The sequence below is a fragment of the Rutilus rutilus genome (assembly GCF_951802725.1).
Source record: "Rutilus rutilus genome assembly, chromosome: 24".
Lineage (NCBI taxonomy): Eukaryota > Metazoa > Chordata > Actinopteri > Cypriniformes > Leuciscidae > Rutilus > Rutilus rutilus.
This window is the reverse complement of record NC_140228.1, coordinates 12,953,033-12,969,163: the sequence shown is the minus strand read 5'-3', so window position 1 is coordinate 12,969,163 and position 16,131 is coordinate 12,953,033. Positions and strand designations below refer to the sequence as shown.

The following is a 16,131-nucleotide window of genomic DNA, read 5'->3' as shown; positions in this document are numbered from 1 at the left end:
CGGGCAGACCTCCGGCCGGCCCTGAGAGATGATAATCACCACTAACGCCCCAGCTGGGACCGAAAGTGCACTATCAGTAGATATAATCGCTTAGACGGCCAGCCCCAAGCTGCCCCCCTCCAAGACAACAGCGTTTCCACCAAACGAGAAGCCTTCAAAGAACTTCCAATTCCTCAAATAGACTCAAAGAAAGACTAAATAGCTGCATTGCACAGTGTGCTAACCTGACGCGATAAGATTCCAGCAACAAGCAATTTATCTGTCCACACCAATAAATATGAGTCCTTTAGATTAAATATGAGTCCAATAAATATCTTTAGGGGGCCCTGCAGAACACCCATCCCATACCCCCAGGAAGCCAATCGTGAACAGGCTGACCGAGGGGGGCCCATGGGGACCCCGTCCCATGCTTGGGATAGCCCTGCCCCAATTAATCAATATTGAATCTAACTGAATCAAATCAAAAACTTTTGAATAAAAATCGCAAAACTTTTTGCCTACATCATGTGAACAATCTGCCCATACAGGCTATTTTGAACAAATGTGCATAAATCACATCAAAGGCTATACAGATGCTTAGATGTCTCCATAAATTAAAAGAACACATTGCCAAATATACTGTCATTCCTAATATCGGGGATATTTTAGCGGATTCACTCTGCATTTAAATCCGGTTGTCTTTCCTGAAACCCAGTGTATACGTGGCCGTTGGCCTTTTTAGCAGCATGAAAAATAAAACTTTTATTGAAATTGCGAATAGATTATATACAGAAAGCGATCAAAGAGTGACTTCTCCCTTTATAATGACTGACGCTGTCAGTCACTTAAGATGCAGCGCGATTGGCTACAATGCTAAACGCTGCAAATTGCATTGTAATTAGAAACCTTTGACGCTCTTCAGACTACAGCGTGAAAACAAATAAGCACGGGACCGTTTGAAAGCCTACAGGTATCGAATTGAATCGAAATAGTCTTGGCTATTGGATCGGCAGTCTATTGGTTCCCGACCCACACCAGAATCCAGTCGTTGTGTATCGTCGTTGTGGCTGGTTATGACAAAAACTCTGATTAACATAGAAAAGATAGCTTTTATCCCAAAGACCCCCAAAGTGTTTTATTCCTGCAGAGCAGAGAAACGGTCGAGAACACGGAGATGAGGATAAAATAGGAATTGAGAAAAAAATCTGATGCTCCCCAGCAGGTGTTCTCGTCACCGGTACTGTTTTAATTACAGCTGGGCAGGGAGATCGATGGGGGCCTGATCCGTAACCACATGCATACAGGGACCGTACAATAGAAGGGTTTATTGATCCAGCTCTGAAAGCCATTTGTGGACTAAATTAGATGATGGTGTGTCCCACCAGCCCCTATTCCCAGACATCAGAATAACTACTTATTCCTTTTCAATCCCCTAAACACCCCTTTTTTATCTGCACTTAATCACAAACAACCAGCTCTCTGTCCCCAAACAAACCAGCAAACCACAAATGTGCTGCAAATTAATCTCATTTCTTCTCTTTTTCTCACACCTTTCACACTTCTCCCATAGGATTTTTCTTTTCTCACATTTGTGCAGTTCAGGACACTTACGCATTAAAAGAGGATACAGATTGTGAAATACATCCAACCTACAAAGGAATACATTCTAAGTAATTAAATCTAAAGAATAATGACATTTGAATGCCTCATAGCTCTTATTCAAAATTCAAAAACAGTTGGTAAGTTTGTTCATTTGCGTAAATCAGCACAAACAGGCCGTTTCAAACAATCAATCCAACACCTAATCAACAGTTTTGCGTTTGCAATATTCACGCATATAGCCCTTAAAGGGATAGTTCACCCAAATATGAAAATTCTGTTATTTACTATATGAACAAACCTATATGAATTTCTTTCTTCTGCTGAACACAAAAGAAGAGATTTTGAAGAGTGTTTGTAACCAAACAGTTATGGACCCCATTCATTGACTTCCTGTATGGAAAAAAAACATACTATGGAAGTCAATGGTCTAAACGGTCTATTTGGTCTATTTTGCGTTCAGCGGAAGAAAGTAATTCATACATGTTGGGAACAACTTGAGGGTGAGTAAATGATGAGAGAATTTTCATTTTTGGGTGAACTGTCCCTTAAGGGGACAAGGTGATGGGGAAAAAAAACGGTGATAAAAGGAAGCATTATATTTCAACGCTTGTGTGTTCACTCACAAAACATTTGTGTCCCCCCGAGAATCTTTGCATTTAGCAGAACTTTTGCTTTCTCTCTCTCAATAGTTTGGTAAAAGAACACAAAAGTCTTGAGAGAGAGAGAAATTGTGAACGGCAAAGCAATTTTGTGTTCGCTTCGTTCAAGAAAATTTGAGTTCACTCGCAAAAGGACTGAAATAGTTTTTTCCTCCCACTCCCAACGTTTTGTGAGTAAACAAAGTTTCTCAGGGAAATGCAAATCTTTTGAAAAAGCATTAAAATATAATCATTTCAATTATAATTATATAATTAAATTATTAAATTATAGCAATATGTCCCTTAAAATGTTATTAAAAACACATATATTTGATTAAATATTGCTTTATATTATACATGTTATATATAGTTGCATAGGAGCATATACATAAAAATCAATGAAAAATGAAAAAAATGAAAAAAATATTTTTACTGTATTTTACTTCCTGCATTAAACAACGAATCTACTTGGTAAAAATAGATTTTTGGTTGGAATGATGTTTCTTTTTGTTTTGATCCATTTAATTTTTAAATATTAAAAGTAGCGCTGTCAAATCGATTAATCATATCTAAAAGTTTGTGTTTATATAATATATGTGTGTATTATATGTGTGTATAATATATATATATATATATATATGAAGAGTTCAGATGCAAAAGCCTCTAAGTGCCATCTGAAATTTTCTTTTAGAATGATAATTTTTGTAAAACTTGTATATTTAAGTTAAGTAATTTCATTTAAATGACAATTAATAGATAATTTGCATGGTCATTTAAGTGAAATTATTGAACTTAAATATACCAGCTTGATAAAAATGATCATTCTAGAAGAAATTTTCAGATGGCACTTAGAGGCTTTTGCATCTGAACTCTTCATATATATATATATATATACACGTGTGTGTGTGTGTTTGTGTATTCACAGACACGTGCGCACACACACACAATATGTGTGTGTATATACACACACATATATTATATAAACAAGCTTTTATTATAGATGCGATTTATCACAATCACGATTTGACAGTACTAATTAAATAAATAAATAAATAATAATAAAAAAAAGGGAAAATGTCTCCCAAGATGGCTTAAAGTAGTTATTATGGAACAATGTCACTATTAAAGAAGGTAAATTGATGTTGCTAACCACTAGTAGAGCGGCAACACCTGTTGATCAGAGTTCAAAGGAAATAAGTGCAAATATATATAAGAACTGACAGCTAATTGTGACTGAAATCTACCAATTAAAACCAGTATTAGTAAGGCTGGAGAGCCAGCCAATGAGAATTAACATTTTACTGTATTATGCCAGACATAATAAGAAGCACAACTCATGTCCAAAAAAAAAAAAAAAAAACTTCCATGAACACCGTAACCAACATTAGCAAAGCATGCATAGGCTATATAATACAGTTAAAGTTCAAAAACTCATCCTTTAAATCAGCAACATTCTTTCCACCTTCCCCATCACAGATCAGAAAAAAAGCCATACCTCGTCTCCTCCTCCCACACGCCAAAGCAAACAAGATCAACGTAAAGCCAGTCCGTCGACCATCCTTCCACTTACTCTTCCCATTAGAGAAATTCCTCAACTCATTACAGGCGCGGCCGGTCTGCCAGCCGCAGCTTCCGAACACCTCGCGCACAACACAGGCTCAGTCAGCCACAAAGGTTTCCATGGCAACAGAGGACCCAGCGCCCCCCTCTGGCATTATTTATGCAATGTTTCATCGCCGAACGTCCCGCCCACCAGCCAGACTGCCAAACCGAGCCTCCCTCCAATCACTCTCCCGCCTGCCCCTTTTCACAGGACGATTTGTGCCCGCCACCTCAAAAACCGGGCAAGAATTTCGAGTGCCTCTGGGGTGAAACGCTAAATGCCTCTCTCCTCCATTCTTCCTCCCCCATCCATCCCTCGGCGCACTGAAAAGCCTGAGAACTTTCACTGTCTGTTCCACATCAATACCAGCCTGGAAGTCGGCGTTCCTGAGAGAGCCGGAACGATTTATCTAAAGCGCTGTGTCGGAATATGTTTAAATACAATGGAGACCCAGGAGAGGCAGTGTGTATTATCGAAGAAAGAGGGATGCCAGAGCGTTTCGGTGGCCAAAACTTCTCCAGCCTTTTTTAGCGTTACCAGATAGTCATTATCTATTGAAAAGACACTATTTCACAGCATACGGCTAAATGACCTGTCTGGCTGCAGTTAAAGTAAATGAGAGATGGGACTGCATTTAACTAAGCCAATCTAAACTTCATAAAAGCTGGGAGGTTCAGAGGTTTAGTTGCTGGAGCAACAAGCAGGGGAAATAAAGAGAGAGAGAGAGAGAGAGAGAGATGTTGCTGACCGCCTGCTCAATAGGGCCGGTCAGTGATGAAAGCTGATTGATAAAAGGTTACTCTCGCTGTTCTCATGCATACCAAGTGCGCTGTCAACCTCTCGTCTAATAGGCTCCTCTCTTCCTTCTGATCTGTCCATCCTTACGAATGAGCTGGAGATGATGGTCAGGAAAGATTCACGTCACTGCTGAACGCAGAGGCATTCTTTATTAAGAATTCATGCACAATATATTGGTAGCAGTTATCGGTCAATATTAGAGATCTTTCTTTAATTTATCGGCCAGTATTGTATATTTAATTATGACTTTTAGATTACCATTGCTGACATCTAACACTCACTTAAAAGTTAGCACTGTGCCCGCATCTTTTTTCCGTTTTTTAAAAAGAAAACCCGCTTTCTGTGTGAACCAGCCCTAAGAAGCAGAAATGGCCAAATAGGCTAAATATTTCCATCATGTCTAGAGACTGTATGCAAATACAGCTGTACCTTAATTCCATCTCATGTGAAACTAGCCTAAACAAGATAGGCCTACCACACACACATTAGACAAGATACCACACTGAGCAGAAAACGGAAAAAACAAATAGCATGTCTATAGCCCAGAAATAGATGTACATTTGTCAGAGTAGAAGTATACTAAATGTCTGGTCTGAACAGAACATTTGAATATGAGTATAACTATGAGTATATGATTTTAAACGATGCAATAGACAAAAAGTATAAATGGATCAATACAAGAATAATGTTTGAAAGGATTAATCATAGAAATAACCTTAAAGAATAATCATAATACGCATATCTTTTTCTTTTTCTTATATGCCACGTTTAACAAGATTTCATTTTTAATATGAATGAGTATGAATGAATAATTTTTTACTTTTTAGTTGCATTTGTTTGGTTGTTTGTTCATCCTCCAACAATTATTTTATTTTTATTATTAAGAGGTTTTCCCAAGAGTTAACTGTAAACTGCAAACATTAAACTTTGCTGAAATGAAATGTCTTTAACTGGAAGTGTTCTGTTAACTCTGCTAAACTATAATTACTAAAACTGAAACTAAATATATAAAAACTACATAGAATTGTATTCACAAAATAAAAACGAAACCATTAATGAAACTAACTAAACCGAAAATGATATTAAAATAAAAACTAATTTAAAAATGCGAACCTATAATAATCTTGGAACCATATCAACTTATTAGAGTAATTTCTGAATTATCATGTGACACTGAAGACTAGAGTAATGATGCTTAAAATTAAGCTTTGCCATCACAGGAATAAATTATATTAAAATATATTAAAATAGTAAATAGTTATTTTAAACTGTAATAGTATTCACACTATATTATGGTTTCTACAGCATTTTTTACCAAATAAATAGTTTTGGTAAGAATAAGTGACTTCAAAAAAATTGACCCCAAAGTTTTGAACGTTGGTGTATTTCATTTTTTCCATGTGGCTGCACATTCAGGTGAACAAAACACTGACTAAAACATGATGCTGAACCAACATACTACAAAAGCACACAATCTTTCTACGTACTTGACATCTCACAAATAAATCGTTCTTGTGTGGTCTCCTTTTGTGATATTGTACAGCGATGGTTTCGTTTGCACTGATCAGTTGGGACAGGGAATATCCTATTTCATCCCCCCAGGGAAACCACCTGTATCCCCCACAGAATGAACAATAGGTCATGTGATCTGAGGCTGAGCGAACTCTTCCATCTCTCTCAGGTGACTGATGACAAGTCTAAGGTCATCTAACCTGGTGTTCACTCACACATACAGTACTGAAGGGTTGTCCTTGTCAGGCAGCTTCATGTCAGGATTCAGGACACTGGCCTTTTATCGGTTAAAGGTGGTTTTCATGTGGTATTTAGCATGTCAAACCTGACGTTAAGTGCTTGAACTAACAGTCTGCTAGAGGAAGAGAAAAAACATAATTCTTGCCTTAAAAGCACCATTAATGACTCAGTTAATGGAGTTTCGTCATACGATTTGAAATACTTTAAACATTTTAAACAATGGAAATTAGCTTTAAATTGTTTAAATGTCAAAGCATGATTGTCTTTTAACGTAATACTGTGTCTAAACAAAAGAAAATGAATGCTCTGTAAATATATAAAAATAGGCCAATCCAGATTAAAAAAACAAATTGTCAACAAATATCATCCAATAACCAATATGATACAATATATCATTATGTCAATTTCAAAATCTACTAAAGACCTTGTCAATGGACATTTTCTGTTGTCAAATATTGTTTTTTAGTGAATTTATACTAAATATGATGTAGAATAAGGATTTAAATCAGAAATCGCATATATCAGTCTTAATCGCTGAATCGTGTGTGTCTGTGTGTTTGTGTGTGTGAAAAAAAAAGAACACAATTGAGTATCAGGATATTTAAAAAAAACTAGGCCAACTATTAACTTGACCTGAATTTGACTCTCATTCACTGCTTTAAGGTTCTTGTGTTGGTATATTACGCAATACAAGCTTTGAAGAGTTAACCCTCTGGGGTCCTTCGGGTCCAAATGGACCCGAAGCGTTTAAATAAAAAAATGTAACAAATCATAGCTTCATCGGAATGGTCCGAAATTTGGTGACTTTGTTGGTACTTGGTATATGAACACCCAAAAAAATTGGGGACAGGATTTGAATAGTCTAAGTGGTTGTAAACCTTCGGGTCCAAATGGACCCACCATAGGAAATGAATGGGAAATGGGCAAAAATGTGAAAATGCAGAGTTTTTTTGTGCGTACAATCTACAAATCAGCCACGATCCAGAAAAAAAGCACACAACAGTGAAGGGGTTAATCTATAAAACATCAAGGGTGCAAAACAGACACATCCACACACACACACACACACACACACACACACACACACACACACACATACACACTAATAAATTCAGATTACAAAAATCTGTTTTGAATTTTTAAAAATCACAGCTTCATCGGAATGTTACGAAACTTGGTGACTTTTATGGTATTAGGTATGTGAACACACAAAAAATATTGGGGTCATGATCCAAGCACGTCACACTTCTGCTCTTTGGTCAAAAATGACCCCCATAGGAAATGAATGGGAAATTGTCAAAAATATGAAAACACAGAATTTTTTTGTGCATACAATCTACAAATCAGCCAGGATGCAGAAAAAAAGGACTCAATAGTGAAGGGGTGAATCTCTAAAACAAAAACTAAATTTTTTTTAATAAAAATAAAATAAAAATAAAATATATAAAAAATGTCTATTATATTCAATGGGAAAAAATGGGTCATAATTATTGCATAAATATTAATTAAAATCATAAAATTATCTCAAAACACCAAAAAAGAAAAGAAAAAATATTATAAAAAACAAGTAAAAAAATATATATATGATTTTTTTTATATATATATATTAATCCCGCCCTCCGGGTCCATTTGGACCCGAAGGTCCTGAGTGTGACTGTTAAACGAAGGACCCCAGAGGGTTAATATGTTACCAAAGCAGGTTCGATGGAAGAGGATGATAAACATGAACATTGCGTAATGCATGTAAAGGAGTTATGACTATGCTAATGTACTTCACTGCGTATTATCATAGAGACATTCAACATTCTATACATTCAACATTCTATATAAAGAGACATTCAACATTCGTTTATATTCATTTCATGTCAAATTATACTGTAAGGTAGAGAGATAACACAATTCGATTTCATTGAGAACTAAGAAAAAAAAGAATTGCAAAGGGAAAGCTTTTTAAAATTTTAAAAAATTGTCAATTCCCAAAGGTGTTTCTTCCCAAACAATAAACATCAGAGATTACGGTATCCTCGGAATGGGCGAATTTGGTTCACATGATCCTTCTGTTTTGATTACATTTCTGATTAAAGAAAGAGAGAAAGAAAGGATGCGAAAATGAATGACTGTGAAAGATAGCAACGTGAGAGAAAGAGAGAGCAGACATCATCAGCATTCTGTGATGAATGGCCCAATTAAGTCAGTTCAAACCACGGCCTCTGTCTGTCACGTCTGCTCTTCAGCAAGACTAAGAATAGCCAATTTACCCCAACACATACATAAACAAACTACACTGGGCAAACAGCCTTTCCCTTGCCAGGGGAGGGGAAAAATACACTGTGCTTCTGAAAGAAACTCACTTAACCTTTACAGGCACTGCTAAAGAAGCCGGCGATGGATTAGACTCACTCAGGATTGCATGTGGAAATGTATCTTCTGGAAGTATCATGAGAATGATTGTTGTTTAATGTGACAGGACGGACATATATTATACCAACAGAAGATTGCAAGCTCCCGATACAGAGAAACGAGAATAGCCGGGAAGTATCCCACTCCTTTGTTTCCCTCACTGTGACTTGGAGATTACAAAGTGTCAAATGGTTCAGTAAAGCTAGTTATGACATCCCTAAACATCTGAACATGTGAGCTATACGTTTTAAACAGCTTAAAAACAGGATCACGGACAGTGACAGATACTAAAATTCTGGCTGATATCCATACACCGATATTCATTTTCATGTTATGGCTGATAAGATATAGCCAAATTTAAAATTTCGCCACTATTTCATCTAAATAAATTCATAATAAAACACTAAAAACTCAAATCAATCATTTTAAATGCTAAAAGTGAATTTAGGCATGACATAATGCACCAGAATGACTTTTATTTTTAATGTCCACTTTATTTTAAGATGTCCTTGTTACACAATTAAGTATTGAGTAATAAATAACGAGTAAATATTATATGATTAGGGTTAGGGTTACTACATGCAAAATACAGGGAAATTTAAGTTGTGTAAGTTGTGAAGTAAGTGAAGTTGAAAAATTCAAAAATATGACATAAAAAACTAATAGATAAAAAATGTATTGTTCAAAATTAAGACAAATGGAATTATAGGAACTATGCTCATAGTTAATGTTAGTTACTGTGAATTTTTGTTATATAATACAAAGACATCCAGCCATATGTGGCAATACTTTTTGAGGCTGCTGTACTGTATGTCTATTATACAGTATATACATATTGATATTCCATCAGTCACCCTGATCTCTGGATATTGGCCACTGATCACCCCATTTTGTCAACCACGACTTACCACTGACAAATATGCTAACCATGCACCCCAAGGTCACATACACGCTCTTTAGCAAAAAAACATGGCTTTTAGAAAAAAGAAGTTCATGCTCTTATGAAGTTAGACTTCTGGCACAACAAAACAGCACCTTGAAATGTCAGCGACTAAATGCCAACTCACAGTCACGCTTACGTGCTTCCGCATTGAACACACAAGTAACTTCTAGCCAACTGAATCCGTTCACCCTAATTTGGTTCCACATCAGACATTAATTCATTGATCCTCAGAGACATTTGTTTTGATATACTGAGCCCTAGAAAGGCAGGCTCTCAGTCTCTTTCTCAAGAAAACAGCAGCTTTGCTCAACACGTTCAGTGAAACTAAAGAAAAAGAAAAAGGTCAGCAGTTTTGAAACACTGGGAAAACAATATAAGCATCACAGGAGATAAATCCCTTTTTTACAGCACTTTTTCTCTTCTGGTGCGCTGAGCATGTGAGAATGTAAAGAACTGCACGGCGTGTGCTCTCATAAGGGTGTGGATGGAGTGGCAGGTTCAGAAAGTGAGCTCTGGAACGGATGAATATATCTGGAGTGAGATATATGATGTGCATCGCTGCAAGGAGGGGGGGTTCAAAAAAGTCAGTCCTTGACAAAACTTTATTATGTGTGGGAATAAAAATAAGGAGATGAGGTGTCTCTTTCACACATTTGGCATGCACACATGGCGTTCATTTAGGAGGGCAGTCAGTTCCTATTTAAGTGGAAATTTTGCTCTGAATGTGTAATATGTTGATGGATGGATGGATGGATGGATGCCAGACGGTCGGCCAGAAACTGTATACGTACATATGTATTTATAAGAAAGACAGACAGACAGACAGACAGACAGACAGACAGACAGACAGACAGACAGACAGACAGACAGATAGATAGATAGATAGATAGATAGATAGATAGATAGATAGATAGATAGATAGATAGATAGATAGATAGATGTTTTTCTCAGAGACCAATTCTAGTTTTCTAATGGCTGTCGATGGAAAAGGAGGGTGCAGTTGCAGTATCTACCAGCAGGGGCAAATGTGACTATGCTAACTAGACTTTGCTAACTCATGACACCTAAAGAGCAAGCCTTGATTAGCATGCGGTCGTATAAAGCTCGATTAACACTTTAAAATACCAGTACTTCCACCTGTGAAAAGACATCTTTCTGTTATCTGAGAAGGTTCCATTAGGTTTTACAATCTCTTCTGAAGTGCACTTGAACTATACATTAATCTATGCTACAAACTTTCCCATGATTTATGGGCCAGTGCTAAAGAGTAATTCATTATTTCCCATGGCATTATGATTAATTGCAGATGTATAATCAAAATGACTTTAATAAAATGAAAATAATAAGGTGACTGTTTAAGCACATGACCTTTTGTACATTCCAAGAAATAATTAAAGTGAATATAAATTGGCCCCTCAAAAGTTAACAGTTCCTTCAAATTCAATCTATATAAATAAAAGCGTATTACAGTCCTGTGTGAAAAAAAAAAAAAAAAAAACACCTTTATATATAGTTGGATTCTTACTCTTCTAATTTATATTTCACATTGTGAAACTGTAAGAATCAAAACATTAATAATTCTGGTAACACTTAAGGTTTCACTACATTAGTTAACATGAACTAACAATGAACAATACTTCTACACCCTTTATTCCTCTTAGTTAATGTTAAACTCAACTTTCACTAATACATTTTAAAGTCCCTGTAAAGTCAAAATTAAGTATGTTTTCTGAGTTTGTCACACCACAGAAAAAGGTGTTATTAGCCACCCAGCCAAATTTGAATGATAAAAAAAGCCGGCAAGTACATAAAATAAGCTATCAAAATCTTGATAAAATGAGCAGTAGTCTCTGCTCTCAAACGCTGGGGGCGTGTCCGCTGGCTGCGCTGAAACCACGCCCACTCGCGGGAAAGCTGACGAAAGCCAGCCGACGATGGCACCAGTTGTCGGCGCGACGGGAGGATGAAGGCCTAGGCGGGAGATAATCGGTTCGGCCCCATTTACCAGTAACAGCGTATTATCAGTGAATCCCAGTTGTCTCTGACGAAAGTTTATAAAACTATCCTGTGTAAAATGATCACTACAGAGGCGGATTTTGGCGGTGATCCTAAGCTCTCCATCAAGGTGGCTCTTCACAAAATTAATACACCTCTTCTTGATGTGATCATTTTTCGGAAATTTAAATAAGGACACCGATCTGTTTTGTACGTGATCGCATCCAGGTAGTACGCATTTCCGTGACGAAGGCATAGCTAGCTAGCAAACTGTAGGCTGTAGTAACTAATAGTACTGACAGTAACTCGCGATCGGCAAACTGATGTGAATGAATGTGCTATATTGTTAGGGGAGGGGCAGCGTCAGGGGCTCCGATGCGTCATCAAGTAGGGGCGTGTCCAGGCTCCAGTGCGTCATCGAGCCCCTGTTTTAGCCCCGCCCAAAAAATCCGGAACACAGCAATGGTGAAAAACTGTTTAACGGTCTAACTCCACAATTCAGTACTTCACAGTTCACAGTCTTTGTAATATGTTTTATCAATACATTTATAACATTTATAATGTGTTTAGAATTTTTTTTTAGAATTGCCTTTACAGGGACTTTAAGATCAAAAGTTGTATCTGTTAACATTAGTAACGGACTGTGAACCAACATGAACATGAACATTTTATTAACTACCATTAACAAAGGTTAATAAATACTGTAAAAAATATGTTTCCCATTGTTAGTTCATGAAAAAAAAAAAGACTTTTATGTTATTTCAGTTAGTTGCCAAGATATAATTTATCTTTTCATTTAGTTTAACTTGATGTGCTAAAACAACTAAAACTGAAATAAAAAGTAATAAAAATGACTTAAAACTAACTAAAAAAGTGAGAACAGAAAAAAACATTATATATACACTTTATTAGGAACACCTGTTCAATTTCTCATTAATGCAATTATCTAATCAACCAATCACATGGCAGTTGCTTCAATGCGTTTAGGGGTGTGGTCCTGGTCAAGACAATCTCCTGAACTCCAAACTGAATGTCAGAATGTGAAAGGAAGGTGATTTAAGCAATTTTGAGTGTGGCATGGTTGTTGGTGCCAGACGGGCCGTTCTGAGTATTTCATAATCTGCTCAGTTACTGGGATTTTCACGCACAACCATTTCTAGGGTTTACAAAGAATGGTGTGAAAAGGGAAAAACATCCAGTATGCGGCAGTCCTGTGGGCGAAAATGCCTTGTTGATGCTAGAGGTCAGAGGAGAATGGGCCGACTGATTCAAGCTGATAGAAGAGCAACTTTGACTGAAATAACCACTCGTTACAACCGAGGTATGCAGCAAAGCATTTGTGAAGCCACAACACGCACAACCTTGAGGCGGATGGGCTAAAACAGCAGAAGACCCCACCGGGTACCACTCATCTCCACTACAAATAGGAAAAAGAGGCTACAATTTGCACGAGCTCACCAAAATTGGACAGTTGAAGACTGGAAAAATGTTGCCTGGTCTGATGAGTCTCAATTTCTGTTGAGACATTCAGATGGTAGAGTCAGAATTTGGCGTAAACAGAATGAGAACATGGATCCATCATGCCTTGTTACCACTGTGCAGGCTGGTGGTGGTGGTGTAATGGTGTGGGGGATGTTTTCTTGGCACACTTTAGGCCCCTTAGTGCCAATTGGACATCGTTTAAATGCCACGGCCTACCTGAGCATTGTTTCTGACCATGTCCATCCCTTTATGACCACCATGTACCCATCCTCTGATGGCTACTTCCAGCAGGATAATGCACCATGTCACAAAGCTCGAATCATTTCAAATTGGTTTCTTGAACATGACAATGAGTTCACTGTACTAAAATGGCCCCCACAGTCACCAGATCTCAACCCAATAGAGCATCTTTGGGATGTGGTGGAACGGGAGCTTCGTGTCCTGGATGTGCATCCCACAAATCTCCATCAAATGCAAGATGCTATCCTATCAATATGGGCCAACATTTCTAAAGAATGCTTTCAGCACCTTGTTGAATCAATGCCACGTAGAATCAAGGCAGTTCTGAAGGCGAAAGGGGGTCAAACACAGTATTAGTATGGTGTTCCTAATAATCCTTTAGGTGAGTGTATATATATATATATATATATATATATATATATATATATATATATATATATAAACATCCAAAATATTAATAAAAACTATAATAGTATCTCAATAGCTTTGTTTCCATCCAAAGTTGCGAATTAAACTTTTGAGCAAACATGGAATATCGCATAAAACATTTCCGCATAAAGCAGCGTTTCCATCCCATGTGTTCAAGAGAACAAAATCGTCACTTCCTGGGAAACTGGTGCAAAATATCTCATAAAAATGGAAGTTGCTTGGGGAAGCAACTGTGGCTCTTTTTCTATACATTATAAATAACTTGCGTCTCAGAGCGTGCAGACCAAACGCAATATATGCTGTCACGTTATCTTGCGTTCGGATGCCTGGTATTTGTGAACGCAATCATGTGAGGCAATTCTGGGACGTCATTACACTAAATCATTCTGATGACAGACTTTGGCTCAGGCATTTCAGAATGACCAAACCAACACTTAAAAACTGGTCCGCTGGTTAGTCCAGTTATCCAATTACATCCTTTGTTTAGACAAAGTCACGCGAGTTCTTTATTGCGTATCGATGGATTCATTTGGTAAATGTGTTTCCATTCTGTTCATGTCTTCTTATTAAAAATCTGCCTCAATTGAGCACATACGTTTTTTTATGCGCATTTTTAGAATTATACACATATTGGTGTTTCCTTGCAGCATTTTTTTTTTTAAATGTGATGTATCAAAATGTGATGGTGGATAGAAACGACTAATGATACTTAACACTGATTTTATATTAAAAGCCATGTCTAATGATAGACTAGTTCTTTCTAGTTACATGTTACGTCAGCGTTCACACAGAGAACTCTAATTTTGTCAGGCCTAGCATTAGACACTTGTATGGTGCATGAGAAACTGAATCCTGGGACGGATGAATTCATGATTAAATCTTCAACATCAACAACGCAGTGCAGAACTAACACAAAGAACATGCACTGCTGGAGAGATGATATTGGCTTCCCACTGTTCCTGTCTCATTTGAGTTTCACCTAACACAACGTTTCGCCATTACTGACATGCTCGATGGCGTTTCTAATCAGTACTCTGCTTAAGGCTTCTGAAGGGATGCTGGGGAGATCATTTGTTAAAGAGATATGCACACACAGCTAACATTCTTTTCTGGTAATTGCCATTAATGGTTACATCCAGGCAGGGTTTCTCTTCATAAAACCTCATAAAGAAATGCCTTGGCAAAGTTACCAGTGCTCACAGGAAGATTTAATACGTTAGTGACGCCTGTGGGACAAATTTCACAGCCCCTCAAGTGTTAATAGCTTGTCCTTAAATATATCTGGCCCACAAATCAAATTTCACTTTTTGCATATTGGTTTGAGATTGTGATACAGTGGCCTAATTTAAAAATGCAGGGGGCTGCAAGTGGGTGCTTGAGGGTCTGGGGCATTTTTTTCAGCAAGAACACCTTAATATGATCAAACATTTGTAATGTTACAAAAGATTTCTATTTCAAGTAAATGCTTTTCTTTTAAACATTCTATTCATCAAAGAATCCTGATTTTTTTTTTTTTTTTTTATCATGGTTTCCACAAAAATATTAAACAGCACAGCTGTTTTCAACATTGGGAATAATTGGAAATGTTTCGTGAGCAGCAAATCAGCATATTAGAATGATTTCTGAAGGATCATGTGACACTGAAGGAGTAATGATGCAGAAAATGCAGGTTTACATTTTAAAATGTTATAAAATAGAAAATAGTACTTTAACTCTTATTTCACATTCACAATATAAATATTTTACTGTATTTTGTAAAATAAATACACAAATATAATGCAGCCTTGGTGAGCATGATACATAAAAAATATATATATATATAAAAAAAAAAATCTTACCCCAAACTTGAATGTATAGTGGATTATTTTAAGAAGAAAGATTGTCAACATAAATATTATCCAGATAATATTTTAATATAGATATTTTTTTATATTACCTAAATATTAAACAACTTCAGCATTTATTTTGTCCATCTGAATGCAATTTACAAACATTACATGTGTAAACTGACTGCTGTGAAAATTTGGTATATTGAGATGTTACATCAAAGCCAAATCGTGATGTTTCCTGTCTCTGGTTAAAGTAAATGGCAGTTCTTAAGGAATACAATCTCGGGCATCATAACTTCACTAAACATGTAGAGCAAAGCATCCGTATAGGTATGGGTAACCGAAATTTAGTCCTAAGTTCCTAACCCTATCCCTAAAGATGTTGATCCAGGAACATATTGTACTTGGTGTAATCACGTACACCACAAGATATGCGTCGCA

At 36.8% G+C, this 16,131-nt stretch overlaps 1 protein-coding gene across 4 annotated transcripts in view; it reads right to left on the bottom strand.

Moving 5' to 3' along the window:
* The window catches only part of ctnnd2a (catenin (cadherin-associated protein), delta 2a), a 324,872-nt gene that overhangs the window by 237,172 nt on the left and 71,569 nt on the right, over window positions 1-16,131 (bottom strand). For 2 of the 4 annotated variants that reach the window (XM_084398528.1, XM_084398529.1), the window contains exon 1: window positions 3,715-3,997. The exons of the other annotated variants lie outside the window; for them this stretch is intronic. The gene's annotated coding sequence lies outside the window, so the exon portion shown is untranslated. Of the gene's footprint in view, window positions 1-3,714; window positions 3,998-16,131 lie in introns of those variants that run through there. 4 annotated transcript variants of the gene reach the window in all.